At 44.2% G+C, this 22,962-nt stretch overlaps 1 long non-coding RNA gene across 2 annotated transcripts; it reads right to left on the bottom strand.

Annotated features, from left to right (window-relative positions):
• Positions 1 to 6,695: 6,695 nt before the first annotated feature.
• LOC136309004 (uncharacterized) lies at positions 6,696 to 22,880 on the bottom strand. Of its 2 annotated transcripts, XR_010726209.1 has the most exons (4): positions 22,653 to 22,880; positions 22,241 to 22,376; positions 10,588 to 10,780; positions 6,696 to 8,707 (listed from the first exon to the last, which is right to left on the bottom strand). It is a non-coding gene; the product is annotated as an uncharacterized lncRNA (long non-coding RNA). The 2 variants fall into 2 exon arrangements; XR_010726208.1 differs by lacking the exon at positions 6,696 to 8,707 and having other exon boundaries at positions 9,617 to 10,780.
• Between the last annotated feature and the right edge of the window lie 82 nt (positions 22,881 to 22,962).

A 22,962-nucleotide genomic window follows, 5' to 3' on the forward strand; every position in this document is an offset into this window, starting at 1 on the left:
GGAGAAGGGGGGGTGCAAGGGGAAGGCGCCCCCTGGGAGAAGGGGGGGTGCAAGGGGAAGGCGCCCCCTGGGAGAAGAGGGGGGTGCAAGGGGAAGGCGCCCCCTGGGAGAAGAAGGAGGTGCAAGGGGAAGGCGCCCCCTGGGAGAAGAGGGGGGTGTAAGGGGAAGGCGCCCCCTGGGAGAAGAAGGAGGTGCAAGGGGAAGGCGCCCCCTGGGAGAAGAGGGGGGTGCAAGGGGAAGGCGCCCCCTGGGAGAAGAGGGGGGTGTAAGGGGAAGGCGCCCCCTGGGAGAAGAAGGAGGTGCAAGGGGAAGGCGCCCCCTGGGAGAAGAGGGGGGTGTAAGGGGAAGGCGCCCCCTGGGAGAAGGAGGTGCAAGGGGAAGGTGCCCCCTGGGAGAAGAGGGGGGTGTAAGGGGAAGGCGCCCCCTGGGAGAAGAGGGGGGTGCAAGGGGAAGGCGCCCCCTGGGAGAAGAGGGGGGTGCAAGGGGAAGGCGCCCCCTGGGAGAAGAGGGGGGTGTAAGGGGAAGGCGCCCCCTGGGAGAAGAGGGGGTGCAAGGGGAAGGCGCCCCCTGGGAGAAGGGGGGGTGCAAGGGGAAGGCGCCCCCTGGGAGAAGAGGGGGGTGCAAGGGGAAGGCGCCCCCTGGGAGAAGAGGGGGGTGCAAGGGGAAGGCGCCCCCTGGGAGAAGAAGGAGGTGCAAGGGGAAGGCGCCCCCTGGGAGAAGAAGGGGGTGTAAGGGGAAGGCACCGAGTGCAACTTGGAAACAGGACGAAGGTACCGGGACGCACGGTGTCCCAACGCCCACACTGTGGAAGAGGAGGGTGGAGATTTAGAATTAAGTTCTCTTACAAAGGGGAAATGGGACTCTTCGCCATTTTAGATTACCTGCAGAATACTGGCCTGGGTAATTTGTCTTCCAAGGGCAGCCTCTTGGCACGAGGCTCTAAACTGCCCAAGCTTTTTGAACTGGCGTTTCCTCCATATTGAAATGAGGGTGTCTGCCATCCTATCCTACTGTGTGTGGTTGTGCAGTTTTTTGGTGAACCGGATTTACTTTCTCTGACACTATTTAAAGATTGTGCTGGGGGACTATTTCACATAAAAAAGCTTTTACCATAATGTTCCTGAGGGGAAGATAAAAGATGTACAAATAAGTTTGGGATTTGAGCTATGGCCTCTGAGCACAGTTAATAATAGAATATTAATTTGTTCTGAGAAGCCCTGCAGTAATGGAGTTCTAACTTTAATTAGCCTGGTGTTTCTTTAGTATTTTGACTGTAGAGACTTGAGTGGCACCCTATTAATATCTCTCCAAGTGGTTTTTCCCAGAACATATTTTGGGAAATACTGACATAAAGAAATCATTTACCTAGGTCGGCTCAGATCTGCTCAAAAGGCACCCTCACTGCTCAAAAGGCATTGCAGAGCTACTTTTTGAAAATCATCTGACTGGATTTCAGTAAGGGTGGTTTCCATTTTACAAACCTTACAGAAAATGGCCCATAATGAATGAAATACTTCTAGCTCTATAACATTTGGAAAAGGAAGTGAACCCTTTTGGTCCTCCCTCCCATATACATCATGCACAGCAGGTAACATCTCAATATCTTGAGCAAACGTTATCCACATATAACTACTAATAAACAGTGGGAGTAATTATTTGGAAAAAATATCTGAATTGCTCCAAGTGGAAATTCTACAACTCAGGGTTTCATAAATTTTTAGGAAATTTGTTCATAGACTCCTAGAAGAACCCAATTTAGTAAGATACAATTAATATTTTCTTGTATAAATAGGACATAATGTAAAGCCACATAAGTGTGTATGGGTGCATTAAGTGACATTCACTGGAAATTTGCCCTAACAGTGTAGAATAAAATTTAGTACAAGGATTATCTTGAACTTCATTCAAAATTGCTTAGTTACTTAATACACGATAAGCTCTTAATGAGGTATTTGCACATGTTTGACAGAAATGTCTGTCAAGGAGGGTTTTGAAGTGACTTAGTTTCAAGCAAGACCTGCCCGAGGATAACAGTGACAATACTTTGGCGTGCCCTCGTTCCAGTGTCTGGTCCTGCATTTTGCATAGGGCCAGGAACCTAGTTTCATTAGTTCACAGGGGTAAGCAGTCTTCAGAAGATAATGCTACTACTAACCGAACTCAAACGGGACTGATGTATAAACCTAGAGTGTGAGTTCATTCCTTTCTAGTGAAAAATATAATTACCAGTCAGCTGGGTAATTTTATTTGCCAACAGTGTATTCCTTCTTGAAGGAAGATCTACATGGGAGTCCAGGTTCTTATCCTATGGTGTATTATAATTGGAGACATAGCATAGAACCAAAGCAATGAGAATGATATTTAAGTTTAATGGCATCAGGGGCTTCAGTCTACAGATACACCTGTCAGATTGGCTAGATATTCATGTTTATGGGTAAAAACACGCTCTCCCATGGTGCTAGAGGACAGATAGTCCTCTTGCCTCTCTACCTCCCTTGCAGAGAGGTTCTCCCTGTATTCTTTCTCTAGCTAGAGTACAATGCAATTGACTTGGTTTAAGCTTTTCTGTTTTTAGCCCCTATACAGCTGTGCCTCCCTGAATTTGCACCCAGGTCACCAAGTCTGGACTTGGGGTCTTCATAAACAGTCTCTTGGGTCCTTTCTTTGATGACTAATTTCATTCTATATATTTGCTCTCTTTCTAGTTTAGGTGTCTGTTGGCCCCATTATTGGTTCGAAACCTTAGGAGCTAATTGGGTGAAATCTGAAAAATGGCCCCCATACATGGCAGGCAAGGAGAGAGTGAAGAAAAAGGCAGTCCACTCCAGAATGTAGGTGGTGTTATCAAAATAAAGGGGTTTGTTTGCACACATCAAAGGTCAATCAAACACAAATGAGTTTTTAGCTAAGAACGTAAAAGTTTATTTTTAAGGAAATAGCATTATACCCAGAGCCACAGGTGAGATTGTGCTCAAAAGACCTGGCTCTTTGATGGCTTCCAGAGGATGGACAAATAATCATAGTGACTGGGGGAGTTAGGGTCATGGGCTCTACTGATTGATTGGTGCCAGGGCAGGGGGTGGTTGGTCATTGCCTCTGGTCCTGATATCAGCCATGGCCTCCATTCATCTGGTCTCGTGAAGATGTGATCAGTGGAGTGGTTTGCTTTTCTGCCTTTAGAGCTGAAACACAACTAAGGCCTAGATTAGGGGTCGGGAACCTATGGCTCACAAGCCAGATGTGGCTCTTTTGATGGCTGCATCTGGTTGCAGACAAATCTTTAATAAAAAAGTAATAACGTTAAAAATATAAAACATTCTCATGTATTACAATCCATTCATTTCCTACCGCTCATGTTCATGGTTGCGGGTGGCTGTAGCCAATCACAGCTGGCTTCCGGGACAACACCAAATTTTTATTGGATAATGCGTAATGTACACGGGTCGTAGTATGGCTCTCATGGAATTACATTTTAAAATACAAATACTGATCAACTTACGACCTATGCAACTTATGACTATTAGACTTTATGACCACAATCGCTAGCCACAAGACTGCTCCGCCCGCATCTGGCAGTGCAAGCGTTGCCCAACTGGGTGTACGACAGTGCGGACCAGCTTCTGGCAGCACTACCATCTCTGCGTGCACCATTTCAACTGTTATCCCAGACTCGGTACAGCAATTTGTGTTTTGTGTCTTGGATATTTTTCATCAAGCCCCTCCCAAGATGTCTACCAAGAGGAAATTGTCTTTGCAAATATTAAACCAGTTGTACTAGTAATGCAGTGTTTTACTTAAACCTGACAAATGTAAAAATAAGAAACAAAATGGTGTAGAGATGATACAAATGGCATAAAATGAACAAAGAAAATTATGATCTATAACAATAATGAAAGAAAATTATGATAAAAATACAACTTAAAGATTTTTATAACATCATTTCACAGTACTGTACATATAGCCTACTCAACTTAAGGCCAAATCGTGTTACAACTGGTCTGTTGGAACCAATCGTGATCGTAAGTCGAGCACTAGCTGTATGTGGCGTTTATGGCTCTCTCAGCCAAAAAGGTTCCCGACCCCTGGCCTAGATGTTATCTTTAGTTTGACTGAAACTCTGTCTCGATGGTCAACAGACCTGAGACTTTGTTCCCACAATAGCTTGATGCTGACCAGGGCCTTCTTGTCTGAGGGCTAAATGATTAAGGGAGTGGGCGTGCAAGGGAGAAGGAGAAAGGTGAGTCAGGGTGCTAGATAAGGCTAATTTATTTAATTTTTTAACTGATTTTATTTTTAATTTTTATTTATTGGGGTGATGTTGGTTAATAAAATTAAATGTTTCAAGTGTACAGTTAGTTCCATAGTACATCATCCATACTGTATTGTGTTCACCACCCAAAGTCAAGTCTCCTGTCACCATTTCCCCCCCCATACCCTCTCTACCTGTCCCACCCACCTTCCCCCAGTAATTACCATACTGTCTATGAGGGGGGTTTGTTTTCTTTGTTTGCTTCACCTTTTTCACCCAGTCCCCCAGTCCCCTCATTCCCCTCTGACAGCTGTCAGTCTGTTCTCTGTATCTATGAGTCTGTTTATTGTGTTCATTAGATTCCACATCGAGTGAAATCACATGGTACTTGTCGTTCTCTAACTGGCTTATTTCTCTTAGCATAATAGTCTCCAGGTCCACCGATGCTGTTGCAAAAGGTAAGATTTCATTATCTTTTATGGCCAAGTAGCATTCCACTGTATAAATGTACCATTTTGTGTTACTAAATTTTATCCTTTATAATAAATCAGGAAATAAAGCACATTCCTGACTTCTGTGAGTCCTTCTAACAAATTATCAAACTTTGGGGGTACATGGAAGCCCACAGTTTATAGCCAATCAGAAGTACTGGTGATTCCAAACTTGGGATTGGCACCTACAGCAGGGTGGTCTTGTGAGGCTAACCCCTTAAACTTTTGGAATCTAATGCTAACTTCAAGTGGACAGTGTCATAATTGAACTGAATTGTAGGACACCCAGTTGGTGTCAGAGAATTGCAGAACTGGCTGGTGTCAGCAGGAAAAACAAAACAAAAACCCAATACTCATGAATATAGATACAAACTTCTAAATAAAATATTAGCCAATAAAATCCAACTACGGTTTATTCCAGGAATGCAAGGGTAACTCAGTATTTAAAAATCAAGGTAAGTCATTAGCAGGAAAAAAAATAAAATCATAAACCATCTTGATAGATACATAAAAATGATGACTTTGGGGAGAGTGGTTTTAAGAAGTAACATTGCCCTGGCCGGTTTGCTCAATGGATTGAACGCTGGCCTGATGTGTGGATGTTCTGAATTTGATCCCCCAGCAGGGCACACAGGAGAAGTGACCATCTACTTCTTTCCCCCTCTATCTCCCCCTTCTCTCTTCCCCTCTTGCAGCCAGTGGCTCGATTGGTTCAAGCATCAGCCCCAGACAGGGGTTGCCAGGTGGATCCCAGTCTGGCTTATGTGGAAGTCGATCTCCCCTCCTCTCACTTCAAAAAAAAAAAAGTAACAGGATTAATCATTTTTCCTCCCTCTGAGTTCTAGCTCTCCAATTTGAACTAATTTGTAGGAGAAAATGGGAGTCTGTCCCAGGCCTGCCCAAGCTATAGGCCAGGCCCGTTATGTTGCGAGGGCCCCTGACAGCAGGACCCTCTAGCTTAGCATTTTGAACCCCATCTTTGGTTCTATATGTCTTTTCCTGATGTTTCAATCTTCAAGGCAAAGCTGGTAAGCAGGTACTATTAAACAGTTAATTATTGTACCAGGCGCTCTGGCAGGTTCTAGAACAGGGGTTGGGAACCTTTTTGGCTGAGAGAGCCATGAACGCCACATATTTTAAAATGTAATTCCGTGAGAGCCATACAATGACCTGTGTACGTTACGCATTATCCAATAAAAATTTGGTGTCCCAGAGGACAGCTGTGATTGGCTCCAGCCACCTGCAACCATGAAATGAGCGGTAGGAAATGAATACATTATAATACATGAGAATGTTTTATATTTTTAACATTTTTTTTATTAAATATTTGTCTGTGAGCCAGATGCAGCCATCAAAAGAGCCACATCTGGCTCACAAGCCATAGGTTCCTGACCCCTGTTCTAGAAGAACAGGTATGAACCAAGGTCCTGGAAGATGAACTCACCCAAGGTCCTACTGTTGATGAATGGCGAGGCTGAGATGTGAACCATCAGTCTGGTTCCAGAACTCATATTCTAATTAATTTTTTTTTTTTCATTTTTCTGAAGCTGGAAACAGGGAGAGACAGACAGACTCCCACATGTGCCCGACTGGGATCCACCCTGCACGCCCACCAGGGGCGACGCTCTGCCCACCAGGGGGCGATGCTCTGCCCCTCCGGGGTGTCGCCATGTTGCGACCAGAGCCACTCTAGCGCCTGGGGCAGAGGCCACAGAGCCATCCCCAGCGCCCGGGCCATCTTTGCTCCAATGAAGCCTTGGCTGCGGGAGGGGAAGAGAGAGACAGAGAGGGAAAGCGCGGCAGAGGGGTGGAGAAGCAAATGGGCGCTTCTCCTGTGTGCCCTGGCCGGGAATCGAACCCGGGTCCTCCGCACGCTAGGCCGACGCTCTACCGCTGAGCCAACCGGCCAGGGCCCAGAATTCATATTCTTAGTCATTCTGTGTCACTAACTCATGTACTTAACTAACCATAATACTAAGCATTAAGCACCAACCAGACAAGGTGTATGTGCTGTGAACACAAAAAGGAAAGAGATGACCATATCTCTTTATCCACTTATCCCCCATGTATAAGATGCTCTCATGTATAAGACGCACCTTAATTTTGGGGCCCAAAATTTGAAAAAAATGTATTACATAAAGTTATTGAACTCATTTTATTTATCATAAAATTCATACAACTCCTCATCACTGTCACAACTCCCATCCATTAGCTTGTCCTCATCTGTGTCTGATGACGAATCAGTCTTCAACAATGAGCGCAAAAACAAGCGCGAAAAAGCGGGAGATGCAAGTAAAAAGAAAACTACAACCGCTGTTAAGATGCACCCAGCTTTTAGACCCCAGATTTTTTCGGGAAAGGGTGCATCTTATACATGGGGAAATATGGTAACTGATGGGGACTGTGGGTGGGGGCAGTTCTGGAAGGCTCTTAAAGAAAGAGGTAGCATTTAATAAACTGGGACTTAAAAGATGAAGATTTGAACTGGCAGAAAATGAGAGCGTATAGGTCAGGCCCAGCCAGGTTATACCACAATAACCAAGGTCCAATACAACAAAGATTGATTTCTCACCCAAATGCTACATCAGGTTGGCAATGCCCAGGGTACTCCCCCAATGTCGTGACTGAGCGGACCAGGCTGCTACCATCTGTGGTCCCCCATTCCCCCACAACCTTTCACAATCACTAAGCAGGGGAAGAGACAAAAACAGCAGCTGCCCTTCAATGCATTCAGCCTGGGAGTCAACCATGTCACCCTGTGCATGGCCCACTGGTTCTCAGAGAGCGCAAGGAATAGCTGGCGAGAACTTACTGCCGCAGGCACAGAGGGAAGGGGCGTCCCAGGGGGAGGAGCCAACTGTACAAAGGCGGGAAAGGATGGAAGTGCAGGCCAGGTGTTGGGAAGATGGATCTGAGCCAGTAAGCCTGGAACGTCATTTCACAGGTAGATTCGTTTGCTCAAGCTGTCATAACAAAATTCCACAGACTGATAAACTTCAACATCAGAAATTTATTTTCTTACAGTCGGGGAATGGGAAGTTTGAGATCAAGGTCCCTGCAGCATTGGTTTCTTCTGAGGCCTCTCCTTGGCTTGCAGATGGTTGTCCTTCTGTGCACACGCCCTGGGTGCCTCTCTGTGGCTCAATGTCCTCTTCTTATAAGACACCAGTCAAATTGGATTAGAGCCCACCCTAACAGCCTTATTTTATTTAGTTTAATCACCTTCTTAAACGTTCTATATCTGTTACAGACTGAATGTCTGTGTTTACCAGTCATATATACTAAAGCCCTAACCCCTATTGTGACTGTATTTGGAGATGGGGCCTCCAGGAAGTACATAAGGTTAAATGATGTCATAAGGATGGGGCCTTGATCTGAGGATTAGTGCTTATGAGAAGAGACACTAGAAAGCATGCTGTCTCCTGGTCCCTCTGGGAACACACAGAGGTCACATGAGGACACAGGAAAATGGCAGCTGCCTACAAGCCAGGAAGAGAAGCCTCAGAATGAAACCTACATTTCCTGGCACCTTGATCTTGGACTTCTCAGCTTCCAGAACTGTGAGCAGATAAATTTCTGTTGTTTAAGCCACCCAGTCCAGATCATTCCATTATGGAAGACCAAAGAGACTAAGTCTGAATACCGGCCAGTTCCGAGGTCCTGGGGGTTGGGGTTTCAACACAGGAGTCTGCAGGGAACACAGTTCAGCCCCTAACAGTAGGCAGCGGGAAGCTGTGAAAGGGCATCATCATAGTTCGCCTTGTTTTGCGAGATGACAGAGGTCACACAGAGAAAGGCTTGCAGAGGTGAGAGCCCAGTGAGCTGGTGATGGTGGCAGTCCAGGCAGAAGCAGTGGGCACAGAGAATAAAAAGCAGGAGCACCATGGACGTGGACGTGGACTCATCCTCAGTGACTGATACAATTTGGTGAGGGAAAGAGGACACAATTCCAAGGTTTCCAGCCTCCCTGCCAAGCAAATAGTGGTTTATCAGAACCCATACTAGGAAACAAAGGCAGCAGCCTATTCTGGAAGACAGGCTTCGGTTCATGCTATGCTGTTGGAAATGCACACAGAAATGTCTAAGAGACACCTGGAAATGCAACCTCAAGTGCTGGTGAGTGAGGAGGGTTTCCAGGATGAGGGCACAGCACAAGCAGAGGGATGGAGGCAAGAAATATCAGGGTATGTAGCCCTGGCTGGTTCGCTCAGCGGTAGAGCATTGGTCTGGCATGTGGAAGTCCAGGGTTTGATTCCCGGCCAGGGCACACAGGAGAAGTGCCCATCTGCAACTCCACCCTTCCCCCTCTCCTTTCTATCTCTCTCTTCCCTTCCCGTAGCCAAGGCTCCATTGGAGCAAAGTTGGCCCAGGGGAACTGAAGATGGCTCCATGGCCTCCACCTCAGGTGCTAGAATGGCTCCAATTGCAGCAGAGCAACGCCCCAGATGGGCAGAGCATTGCCCCCTAGTGGGCATGCCGGGTGGATCCCCGTCAGGCGCATGCGGGAGTTTATCTTTCTGCTTCCCCACCACCACTGCTTCTCACTTCAGAAAAATACAATAAAAAAAAAAAAAGAAATATCAGGGTATGTGCCAACAGTCCAGTGTCAGCCTGTTCACTCAGTCCTTCCTGCCTACCTCATAACCACTTCCTGCTACATCTCCACCAGGAGAGCCCCTCAAATGCCACCAACACCTTGACCCTGCCAGTCAAATCCAGAGCCATCCAAACACAGTGCTCCTCCATTTAACTGTCAATCTTGCAGTAGTAGTTGTTACCCTGAATTTCATTGTATTTTTTTTTCAAAAAAGATCTTTAAAAAAAAAGATTTTTAAAAATTGATTTGAGAGAGAGAGGAGAGAGAGAGAGAGAGAGAGAGAGAAGGGGTTGAGGGAGAGAAGAGGGAAGCATCAACCCATAGTAGCTTCTTGTATGTGCCTTAACCAGGCAAGCTGGGGGTTTTGAACCAGCAACCTCAGTGCTCCAGGTCAATGCTCTATCTACTGTACCACCAGAGATGAGGCATTTTATTATAATTCTATGTGCATTACATGAGCACTCCATTCATGACGTCCTTTTACATGGATGTATGTTCCCATGGTCTTAATGGGACCACCAGTTTCCCCAGATTCAGGGGAGCTCTCTGTGTCAGCTCTGTGAGCCTGGACCTCTCTGAACCTCGGGACTTTTATCTGCTGGGGAAAAATATTTAATAGCTGCACCTACTAAAATAGCAGTTGTGAAGATCAAATGAAAATACTGAATGTGAAACAGTTATAAAATCTCTAAGGCAATGTTGGAATGGTGACAGCTAGGATGGGAGTGGCAGTGATTGAAGTTACTGTCATAATATGTCCTTTAGGTACCTGCTGGTAATATGCCTTTAGGGGCCTACAAAAGCAGGGCTCAGCTGAACAACCGATTCTAAAGAGAGATTTAATTGAATGCTTCTTAGTGATCTAATTTTATGATTATTACAAAGAACATACTGTCTGTCCTCCAGGAGCTGGGGCGGCAAAGTATATAGACAGAGATTAAGACACAGCACAGGATAAATTGTGCCCCAGTGACTTGTACAGATCCAAACTGCACAGAGGCTCAAAGGAAGAGACCACTAAGGTGGTCAAGGAATGCTTCCTGGAGAAAGGGATCTTTGAAGGAACGTGATGTGATCAGGTAGGGCTATGTTGGAGGGAAAGAATCGTGCAGTGGAGCCCTGACTTGTTAAAATTATTCCTGCCACTTCCCACTCAGCTAGCCGGCTCCTGAAACTGGAAGGCTCCCACCTCCCCAAGGAGGTGAGTCAACGCCGAGGGCAGGGATTTCCTCTTTCAATCCGTTGCTAACCAGAGTTTGCAGCTGAATTGCCATCTCAAAGAACAGCCGCCATCAGGTGCCCGGGCAAGGTTGTGCAGTGCACAGTTCAAGCCACTCAATCAGTGAGCAAGACTGGCTGGGGCCCGGCAGCACCGGGGCTTCTCAAGCAGGACTGACGGCAGGCTTCTTCTGCACGGACACTTCCTGGGCTCACAGACTTGTTCTGTAACAGAAACTTCATTTCAGTTCCATGCGGAGCTGCCGTCGATGGTCTTTGCGATGTCAAGGCCTGGCAGTGTCTCAGGCCACTGGGTCAGCCGAGCACCCGCAGCAGCGAGGGGAGCAAAGAGGCTCCCCCAGGAGGGTGGGGGGCTGGGAGGTGACCCCACTCTGCCTCCTGGATATGGCCAGGGGACCAAGGAGCCATGGGCTCTGGGAGTCACTTCCCCCTGTAGCAGTCAGCTGTTCCTTTCCCCCCAACACACACACACACACACACACACACACACACCCCTGTTTTGCTAGTTTCTAACAACAGGCTTAAAACATTTTTCTCCTTTCAGTCATAACTTTTCAGGTTATAGGTAACTTTGTACTGAAAATACTGTTACTTCACTCAGTGAAACGACCATTTCCCATCTCTGTAGGGAGTCAGGGAGCCGAGCAGTGATGGAGTTTTACCTGCTCTACTAGTTTGAAATTTAAACTTCTCTGATTAAAAATATCAACAGCTTCATTCTTTTCCCTTTGTGTTAAAAAAATAATAATCTACAGAATTTAAAATCTTCAAAGGGACCAATTAGAACTATTTTTAAAAACACAATAAAGAGAAGCGGGTTTCTCTCCAGCAGGGAGGTCCCACTGAATAAAGGAAGGTTTTGCTGGGAAGAGGGAACATGTATGTGCCATGTATGTGTTCAGGGAGGTGCTATGGTCTGAATGTTTGTGTCCCCACAAAATTCATATGCTTAGACCTAACCCCCAAGGTGATGGTATTAGGAGGTGGGGGCCTTTGGGAGGTGATTAGGTCATGTGGATGGAGTCATTGTGAAAGGGATTCGTGCCCTTATCAAGGAGACCCCAGAGGGATCCCTTGTTCCTTCTACCACATGTGGACACAACCTAAAGTCTGTGACTGGGAAGACAGCCGGCACCAGAACCCAACCATGCTGGCACTGTGATCTCAGCCTCCAGAACTGTGAGAAATAAATTTCTGTTGTTTATAAGAGATCTAGTCTCTGGTATTTTGTTTATAGCCAAACTGACTAAAATAGTTTTCCCATTAGTGTACAGAATAATTTGCCTCTGAGCTTTTCCCATTTAATTCACTTAGGTGGTTCCCTAAAAAATGATAATAGACGTCATGGAAATGGCGCCGTGAGAAGCGCGTCCGACAGCTCTCCCCTAAATCACAACAAATTTATCAACTAGAAACAGAAAAATTTATCCTCGGAGCATTCCGGAGTTCCACACAAACTGAAAGCAAAAGGACTGTTATCACTTGAATCTGAGAGACGAGGGTGTGGAGGAAGCTACCGCAGCGACGCTCATTCAAGCCGCCAGGGAGTGCGCCCGCGGTGAGTCAGCCCATATACTTGGGAACCGCAAGCCGCCGCGAGCGGCCGACCGCGAGCCGCCGCGAGCCCGCGAGCTGCCGCGAACCCCCGCGAACCGCCACCGCGAGCGGCCGCCACGAGCTGCCGCGCGCGCCCGGTCCGGTTGAGCACTGCTGACGTTCCCAGCGGCCCGCACACTGCGAGTGGGGGTCGCCGGCCACCGGTGCCCGGAGCGCCCCATTCGCGCGCGTGCCTTGGGCATTCCACACGCCCAGGGCGCCCTACTGGCCCGCACACCCAGGGGGCTCCATTATCCTGCGCCTGGTGCGGTCCAGCCGCCAGCGGCGGGGCAATCGGGAGAGGCTTGGGAGATTCTCTCCGTGGGCGGGGCACCTCACCCAGCCATTCAAGCTAACAATCAAGCGTTGGGGGAGGGGTGCGCGCAGGCAGCCTAAAATACCTTCGGAAACACAGCTGCGACCCAATCACTGAAATTAGCTTAACCCATAAAATCTGCGCACCCTCGGTTCTAATTGATAAGATCTCTCTCAGTTCAGCGATCCAAGACAAGAGGCGTGATATTTTTTAGTGCCTCTTGCTAAAGGGGCGGGGGCAACTCCTGATTGATAGAGCCTCCATATTCAGGGATAAACGCTAACAAGAAGGACTTGGCAGATAATAAGGTCTATACTACACTAGTCGTAAGCAGAGACTAGTGCCTCTTCTTCCCTGCAAAAACAGGCTACAAAGTGTGGAAAGCCTGGGTTGAGAGGTCCAACTAAATGATAGGCGCTGAACAGTCACCTTGACAACAATTGACTCCCACCCCTGCCTGATTACACTGGAGGCCCTGACTCTCAGAGCCTTTCCCAAAGCCTTGCACTGAGTGGGGATAGAGTGGGGATTTCCCGGCTCTTTGAGCCTCTTACTCCCCAGGCAGAAGCAGTTGCAGCCTTATAGCTGGATCACCAGGCTGCTAATTCAGAAAGGGGGGACTAGGAGAGAGAATCCAGGAAAGCAAACTCTCTCATCGTTGGACCCGGCAAACGCCAACAATCCTTTACTTCCAGCAAGACTAAAGCCAATTATATGACATTGCCATAGAATCCCATCAACTGCAAATCCCTAAGAGTGACACAGGGGCAGAGCCTGGGGTACAGAGTCACCGACTAGGAAGAGGGAGAGAAAAGAAAAAGGAAGAAGTTAACCTCTCAAAATCAAGAAAAACCCACAGACTTTACAACTTGATCCCCTAATTTTTTTTTTGTTGTTGTTGTTGTTGCTTGTTTCTTCTATCTTTTTGCCTTTATTTCCTCCACCTCGGTCCTTCTATTCTCTGCCCATCTTATGCTTCCCCTTTCTTGAACTACACTACCCATGAATGTTGCATTTTATTTTTCTTCTTCATCCTCACCCTCCAAAACACTTAACTCTCACTCTCTCCTCTTTTGTTTTTTTTTTTTCTCTTGCTTTATTTTGTTTTTTTCTCCTCCTATTTTATTTCTTCCTTCGTTTTTCTCTTTTTCTTATTTTTTCCTTTCTACTCGTTTTTTCTTTTCTCATTTTACTTTCCTCCCATATAATCCTCAATCACGAACAAATTAGTTAATTTGGGACTCAAGGCTTTTTTTTGGTTTTATTTCTCTTTTTTGCTTTTGTTTTTTTTTTTTTTTCCTCTTGTTTGTTTATTTTTGTGGCATTTTGGGTCCTCCCAACCCAAGGTCTCCATTGTATTTAGTCTTCGCTCCACTTAATACAACAGATTTTTACTTATTATTTTTATTTTTTCTTCTTTATTATTCTTTTTTGGTCCTTTTTTCTGATTCCCTCTTATCCCTCTCATTATATCTCTTAGTTGACCATCACTTACAAGCAAATCATCTTATGCTTGTCTAAGATTTTCTTCCATTTTTTTTTTTTTTTTTTTTTTTTGCATTTAGTAGGTCCCTACTCTCTTTTTTTGCCCCTTGAACTCTTCACCCCAAATTAGGCCCTCCATTATAGGCACGATATTTCCCTGAGGAGGGGAGAGGAGGGAAAGAGAAGAGAGAAAAAAGGGGGAAATAATAAATTATTACTGTTTTTTTTTTGTGGGGTGTTTTACCCTTTTTTTTTTTTTTCTTTTTTTCTTTTTACTCTTTATTAATTCTAATTAGTGCTATCAATAAGACCACCCTCAGATGCCGATAAGAAAGAGGAAATCGAATATTATGGATACAAAAGAAAGAGAGGTAACACAAATAGATGTGGAAAAATCTATGGAGAAAAGACTTAACATATTGGAAGCCTTGGAGCTAAATGACAGAGAATTTAAACTAGAAATCTTAAAAATACTCAGAGATATACAAGAAAACACAGAAAGGCAATATAGGGAGATCAGAAAACAACTCAATGAACACAAAGAATATATTACCAAGGAAATTGAAACTATAAAAACAAATCAAACAGAAATGAAAAACTCAATTCACGAGCTGAAAAACGAGGTAACAAGCTTAGCTAACAGAACAGCCCAGATTGAAGATAGGATTAGTGAAATAGAAGACAAACAACTTGAGGCACAACAGAGAGAAGAAGAAAGAGACTCAAGAATAATAAAAAATGAGAAAGCCCTACAGGAATTGTCTGACTCCATCAGAAAGAATAACATAAGAATAATAGGTATATCAGAGGGAGAAGAGAAAGAAAATGGAATGGAGAATATACTCAAACAAATAATAGACGAGAACTTCCCAAGCCTGTGGAAGGAACTAAAGCCTCAAATTCAAGAAGCAAACAGAACACCAAGTTTTCTTAACCCCAACAAACCCATTCCAAGGCACATCATAATAAAGATGACACAAACCAATGACAAAGAAAAAATTCTCAAGGCAGCCAGGGAAAAGAAGAGTACAACATATAAAGGAAGGCCTATTAGATTATCATCAGATTTCTCAGCAGAAACTCTACAAGCTAGAAGAGAGTGGACCCCAATATTTAAAGCCCTGAAAGAGAGGAACTTTCAGCCAAGAATACTATACCCATCAAAGCTATCCTTCAAGTATGAAGGAGATATAAAAACATTCACAAATACAGAAAAGATGAGAGAATTTATCAACAGAAAGCCCCTACTCCAGGAAATACTAAAGGGGGTTTTCCAACCAGATTCAAAGAACAAAAGAAAACAACACCACAAGTAACAGCTCCACCAAGAACACAATAAAACCAAACTTAAACTGTGACAACAAAGGAAAAAAAGGGGGGAGAGGATGGAGATTAACAGTAGCAAAGGATGATGAAGTGCAGAAATACTTATAAGATAGGGTACTACAATGAATATGGTAGGTACCCTTTTCATTACTTAATGGTAACCACCCTTAAAAAAACCACCACAAAAACACTTGACTTAAAAAAGGTAGCAACAGAGGAAAGAAGTATGGAACACAAACAAACAAAAACAAATGATAGAAAAACAAAAGAGAAGAATCAAACTAGATACAAAAATAACAGAAAGCAATTTATAAAATGGCAGTAGGGAACCCACAAGTGTCAATAATTACACTAAATGTAAATGGATTAAACTTACCAATAAAAAGACACAGAGTAGCAGAATGGATTAAAAAAGAAAATCCAACTATATGCTGCCTACAAGAAACACATCTAAGCAACAAGGATAAAAACAAATTCAAAGTGAAAGGCTGGAAAACAATACTCCAAGCAAACAACACCCAAAAAAAAGCAGGTGTAGCAATACTCATATCTAATAATGCTGACTACAAGACAGAAAAAGTACTCAGAGACAAAAATGGTCATTTCATAATGATTAAGGGGAAGTTGAATCAAGAAGACATAACAATCCTTAATATATATGCACCAAACCAAGGAGCACCAAAATATATAAGACAGCTACTTATTGACCTTAAAACAAAAACTAACAAAAATACAATCATACTTGGAGACCTCAATACACCGCTGACGGCTCTAGATCGGTCATCCAAACAGAGAATCAATAAAGATATAGTGGCCTTAAACGAAATACTAGAACACCTGGATATGATAGACATCTACAGGACACTTCATCCCAAAGCGACAGAGTATACATTTTTCTCTAGTGTACATGGAACATTCTCAAGAATTGACCATATGTTGGGCCACAAAGACAATATCAGCAAATTTAGAAAAATTGAAATTGTACCAAGCATATTTTCTGATCATAAAGCCTTGAAACTAGAATTCAACTGCAAAAAAGAGGGGGAAAAACCCACAAAAATGTGGAAACTAAACAACATACTTCTAAAAAATGAATGGGTCAAAGAAGAAATAAGCGCAGAAATCAAAAGATATATACAGACAAATGAAAATGAAAATACGACATATCAGAATCTCTGGGATGCAGCAAAAGCAGTAATAAGAGGAAATTTCATATCACTTCAGGCCTATATGAACAAACAAGAGAGAGCCGAAGTAAACCACTTAACTTCACACCTTAAGGAACTAGAAAAAGAAGAACAAAGACAACCCAAAACCAGCCGAAGAAAGGAGATAATAAAAATCAGAGCAGAAATAAATGAAATAGAGAACAGAAAAACTATAGAAAAAATCAATAAAACAAGGAGCTGGTTCTTTGAAAAGATCAACAAAATTGACAAACCCTTGGCAAGTCTCACTAAGGAAAAAAGACACAGGACTCAAATAAATAAAATCCAAAATGAAAGAGGAGAGATCACCACAGACATCATAGAAATACAAAGAATTATTGTAGAATACTATGAAAAATTATATGCCACCAAATACAACAACCTAGAAGAAATGGATAAATTCCTAGAACAATACAACCTTCCTAGACTGAGTCATGAAGAAGCAGAAAGCCTAAACAGACCAATCAGCAGGGAGGAAATAGAAAAAACTATTAAAAATCTCCCCAAAAATAAAAGTCCAGGCCCAGACGGTTATACTAGTGAATTCTATCAAACATTCAAAGAAGACTTGGTTCCTATTCTACTCAAAGTCTTCCAAAAAATTGAAGAAGCAATACTTCCAAACACATTTTATGAGGCCAACATAACCCTCATACCAAAACCTGGCAAGGATGGCACAAAGAAAGAAAACTACAGACCAATATCTCTAATGAATACAGAGGCTAAAATACTAAACAAAATACTGGCAAACCGAATACAACAACATATTAAAAAAATAATACATCATGATCAAGTGGGATTCATCCCAGAATCTCAAGGATGGTTCAACATACGCAAAACGGTTAACGTAATACACCATATCAACAAAACAAAGAACAAAAACCACATGATCTTATCAATAGATGCAGAAAAGGCTTTTGATAAAATACAACACAATTTTATGTTTAAGACTCTCAACAAAATGGGTATAGAAGGAAAATATCTCAACATGATAAAGGCCATATATGATAAACCATCAGCCAACATCCTATTAAACGGCATAAAACTGAGGACTTTCTACCTTAAATCAGGAACAAGACAGGGTTGTCCACTCTCTCCACTCTTATTCAACGTGGTGCTAGAAGTTCTGGCCAGATCAATCAGACAAGACAAAGAAATAAAAGGCATCCATATCGGAAAAGAAGAAGTAAAGCTATCACTTTTTGCTGATGATATGATCCTATACATCGAAAACCCGAAGGACTCCACAAAAAGATTATTAGAAACAATAAACCAATACAGTAAGGTCACAGGATACAAAATTAACATACAAAAGTCCATAGCCTTTCTATATGCCAACAATGAAATATTAGAAAACGAACTCAAAAAAATAATCCCCTTCACGATTGCAACAAAAAAAATAAAATACCTAGGAATAAACATAACAAAGAACGTAAAGGACCTATATAATGAAAATTACAAAGCATTGTTAAGGGAAATCGAAAAAGATACAATGAGATGGAAAAATATTCCTTGTTCTTGGATAGGAAGAATAAATATTATCAAAATGGCCATATTACCCAAAGCAATATACAAATTTAATGCAATTCCCATCAAAATCCCTATGAGATTTTTTAAAGAAATGGAACAAAAAATCATCAGATTTATATGGAACTATAAAAAACCCCGAATAGCCAAAACAATCCTAAGGAAAAAGAATGAAGCTGGGGGCATTACAATACCTGACTTTAAATTATATTATAGGGCCACGATAATCAAAACAGCATGGTATTGGCAGAAAAATAGACACTCAGACCAATGGTACAGAATAGAAAGCCCAGAAATAAAACCACATATATATGGTCAAATAATCTTTGATAAAGGGGCCAACAACATACAATGGAGAAAAGAAAGCCTCTTCAACAAATGGTGTTGGGAAAACTGGAAAGCCACATGCAAAAGAATGAAACTCGACTACAGCCTGTCCCCGTGTACTAAAATTAATTCAAAATGGATCAAAGACCTAAATATAAGACCTGAAACAATAAAGTACATAGAAGAAGACATAGGTACTAAAATCATGGACCTGGGTTTTAAAGAACATTTTATGAACTTGACTCCAATGGCAAGAGAAGTGAAGGCAAAGATAAATGAATGGGACTACATCAGAATTAAAAGTTTTTGCTCAGCAAGAGAAACTGATATCAAAATAAACAGACAGCCAACTATATGGGAACTGATATTTTCAAACGACAGCTCAGATAAGGGCCTAATATCCAAAATTTACAAAGAACTCATAAAACTCAACAACAAACAAACAAGCAATCCAATAAAAAAATGGGAAGAGGACATGAACAGACACTTCTCCCAGGAAGAGATACAAATGGCCAACAGATATATGAAAAGATGCTCAGCTTCATTAGTTATTAGAGAAATGCAAATCAAAACTACAATGAGATACCACCTCACCCCTGTTAGATTAGCTATTATCAACAAGACGGGTAATAGCAAATGTTGGAGAGGCTGTGGAGAAAAAGGAACCCTCATTCACTGTTGGTGGGACTGTAAAGTAGTACAACCATTATGGAGGAAAGTATGGTGGTTCCTCAAAAAACTGAAAATAGAACTACCTTATGACCCAGCAATCCCTCTACTGGGTATATACCCCAAAACCTCAGAAACATTGATACGTGAAGACACATGTAGCTCCATGTTCATTGCAGCACTGTTCACAGTGGCCAAGACATGGAAACAACCAAAAAGCCCTTCAATAGAAGACTGGATAAAGAAGATGTGGCACATATACACTATGGAATACTACTCAGCCATAAGAAATGATGACATCAGATCATTTACAGCAAAATGGTGGGATCTTGATAACATTATAAGGAGTGAAATAAGCAAATCAGAAAAAAACAAGAACTACATGATTCCATACATTGGTGGAACATAAAAATGAGACTAAGAGACATGGACAAGAGTGTGGTGGTTACCAAGGGTGGGGGGGGAGGGAGGACATGGGAGGGAGGGAGGGAGAGAGTTAGGGGGAGGGGGAGGGGCACAGAGAACTAGATAGAGGGTGACGGAGGACAATCTGACTTTGGGCGAGGGGTTTGCAACATAATTTGATGACAAAATAACCTAGACATGTTTTCTTTGAATATATGTACCCTGATTTATTAATGTCATCCCATTACCATTAATAAAAATTTATTAAAAAAAAAAAAATGATAATAAATCTAAGTGCAAAAAATATGACTGACTCCTAGGATCTTAGGTGCTCTTGACCATTTCCTTGTCTTAAACTGAAACCCTGCCCACCAACAACAGAAAATCTACCTTGGTTTTAAAGCTCTTCAGAAAAGATGCCATAGTGGTCTACGCACATATATACATATACATACTGGAGAGCAGACCACAGCTTCCAGACTCTTTAGAATCCTGACTTCTCTATAGCTATTTCCTGTGGCCACCAACAAATGTTGCAAGAAAGAGGTCATCATTGGCCTATCTGACCCCACAACAGGCCTAGCTTTTCCCCTCTCAGATTCCATGTGACTGAGATGTAACACCAAGCACATCAAAGAATCCAGACAGTCATTAAAAATATCAGAAATTGATGGCTTCAATATGCTGTCAACCCATAATGAGTTTCTTCTCACATAAAAAGTGGCTTTCACTCTCCTTAAGAGACCTCAGGGAGTGAAATCTTCCTATAAACCAAAGAGGTTCCCTGGGGACAATATGAATGATGTTCTTTGCTGCGCAAAGATGGACTGGTGATCTAAAACACACTGCACCCTCTTTGCTAGTAAGGGTTCCCAGCTGTGGCACTGCCATTTGAAGTCCAGATGCCCGAGTCCCATACTCCCCACTAGTCCCCATTTTTGTTATATTCTCAATTATCACTGAGAACCATTCTCAAACCTTCCAGAACCTCCCTCCAGAAGCAGAATCACCTATTGGCCATCATGCTCTGGCTCTGCTCAACAACTGACACACAACAGAAGCACAGCTAAATGCCCGTCTGTCCTTTCCCGTGTCTCAGCCCTCTTCTGGCATCCCATCTGCCTCCCGAACCTCCTCCCATCCTTCAAGATGCAGCTAGACTACCACTGAATTTTCCAAAATCCTTTTGTGACGTTCCATCCAGGAGACAGTGAATGCCAGCACTTAAACACTTCCTCTACCCACTAGGTGTCTATTGTGACACCGGGGATGTGCCATTGGGCTGTAGTATATGGCTGTGTCCCACAGGTAAACTAGAAGCCAAATGAAGACAGGAACCGTGTCTTGACTGACTTTGTTATCCTAGTGTCTACCAATGTCTGACACATGGTAGGTGCTCAATAAATGTTAAATGGAGGAATATATAAATGATACAAGCAATTCTAAATCCATTCAAGCCTCATTAAGCTCCCTACTCCTTATAGTGCTTGCCTAAAACCTACTCTTTCCCTAAGGAGAAGAGAAAAGCATTTTAAAGAGCTGAAGGCAGACTTTTTCCCTAAGGAGAAGAAGAAAGCATTTTAGAAAGCTGAAGGCAGACTTTTTCTTCACCTCCCTGCCCCCTGCCATGGTCAGGACTGCCAGGACATAGGAGATGACAGGCAGGAGCTGGGACAGAGCCCAGGGGGTGGAAGAGGCCACAGTAGGCTGTCTAGTCCTGCTCTTGGGTCTACTGTGTATCATCAGCTAAGTCCTCCAGGTAAAGCTCCAGGACTGTTGACATTCCACCTCTTTCTACCTCATCTCAAACAAGCCCAGGACCCTCCCTGGTGGGGTGCCAGTCACTGGGCTTTGCAACAGAAATCAGAGGTAGTGGTAGTGTGGCTAGTGGGCACTAGGCATAGGAACCACAAGAGAAGTGCCCAGAACCTCTGTCCCAACCTGTTATTTCCTAAGCAACTGGACTATAGTGGACACAGGAGGACTCTGAGTGAACTTTTAGTTCAAGGAAAAGAAGACATCCAGCCATTCCTGTCACTCACATCAGAGTGGTCTTTTGAACTTGACTCTGACTATATCACTCACCTGCTCCAAACTCCTGAATGGCTTGCTTTGGGAAGAATTGGACCACCTTTGAAAGGCATAGGAGATCTTCATGGTCCACCTTTGTTCAGCAATAGCGAGTATAACTTGCTTCAAACATACTAGACGGGGCCCTGGCCAGTTGGCTCAGTGGTAGAGCCAAACAGGTCTGGCGTGTGGAAGTCTTGGGGTTCGATTCCTGGCCAGGGCACACAGGAGAAGTGCCTATCTGATTCTCCACCCCTCCCCCTCTCCTTTCTCTCAGTCTCTCTCTTCCCTGTCCGCAGTCAAGACTCCATTGGAGCAAAGTTTGGCCCAGGCACTGAGAATGGCCGAGAATGGCCTCTGCCTCAGGCACTAGAATGGCTCTGGTTGCAATGGAGTATTGGCCCCTAGTGGGCATGCCAGGTGGATCCCAGTCGGGTGCATGTGGAAGTCTGTCTCTCTGCCTCCCTGTCGCCCCGCTTATCACTTGAGAAAAATATAAACACACCGGACAGGCACACACCTCTGCCCGAGCTGCCTGGGCCTTCCTTCTACCATTTCTCTGCAGAAGCCCAGCCTCCTCCAGTTTCAGCGTCAAGGTTCTCTCCCTTCACTCCTCACGTGGAATCACAGAAGTTCCTTCCCACTGCCCCCTGTACTTTTATGTTTGTCTCATTGTAGAGAGACCAGTGTCACTGTGTCACACACAATCAGTGCGGTCCTCCTCGGTTTTCTTACCTGTAGAATGGAGATAATATCCTAGTGTTGGTGGGAGGAAGTGGCAGCCGAGGTTTGGGGAAGTGAGCCGCAACAAGAAAGGAAGTTCAACCCAGGCCACGTTCTGTGGACCCCTGGAGTTCTAGGCGACTGGAGCCTTGGGGAGAAACAGTGTACAACACCCTCAGAGCTCCTAACAGGCTCTTCACCACCAGCATTCTGCCCAAGCAGTGCTGATTCTTCAGGATCAACAGGCAGCACAGAAATCCAAACAGAAACTGTTGTCATTACACTACATACCAGTCATTTAAGACCACAAGAGATGCCCTCCACGCCTGCCCGCACGCTCCCGGCCTCCCAGCATCTCCGCGGACACTTCCCAGAGTTGGGTCCCAGCGCACCTCCCGGGGCCCAGGAGACCGACCACGCTTACCTTCTGCAGAAATGCCATCCTCGGCCTGTACTGCTGGCCTCGGTGTCGGGTTGTCATCCTGGACCCTGGGTGGATTCAGAACCAGAACATAAAAAGGAGAGAAAAGAAGAAGCCCACGGGTGAAAGAGACAGCCTGCCTCACACACGCCCTGAAATCCAAGGCGATGCTGGGGAACCCGGAGGGCGTGGGGCGGGGGCGGCGGCTGCCAGCGGCACCCCTTTACTCCCGCTCCGCTCACGCCCCTGGAAAAGCAGCTGGAATCTGCGCGAGCCAATCAACGAGCCGCGCCGCGGGCTGATTAGCATGCGC

The sequence above is a fragment of the Saccopteryx bilineata genome, chromosome 6, assembly GCF_036850765.1.
Source record: "Saccopteryx bilineata isolate mSacBil1 chromosome 6, mSacBil1_pri_phased_curated, whole genome shotgun sequence".
NCBI classification, from domain to species: domain Eukaryota; kingdom Metazoa; phylum Chordata; class Mammalia; order Chiroptera; family Emballonuridae; genus Saccopteryx; species Saccopteryx bilineata.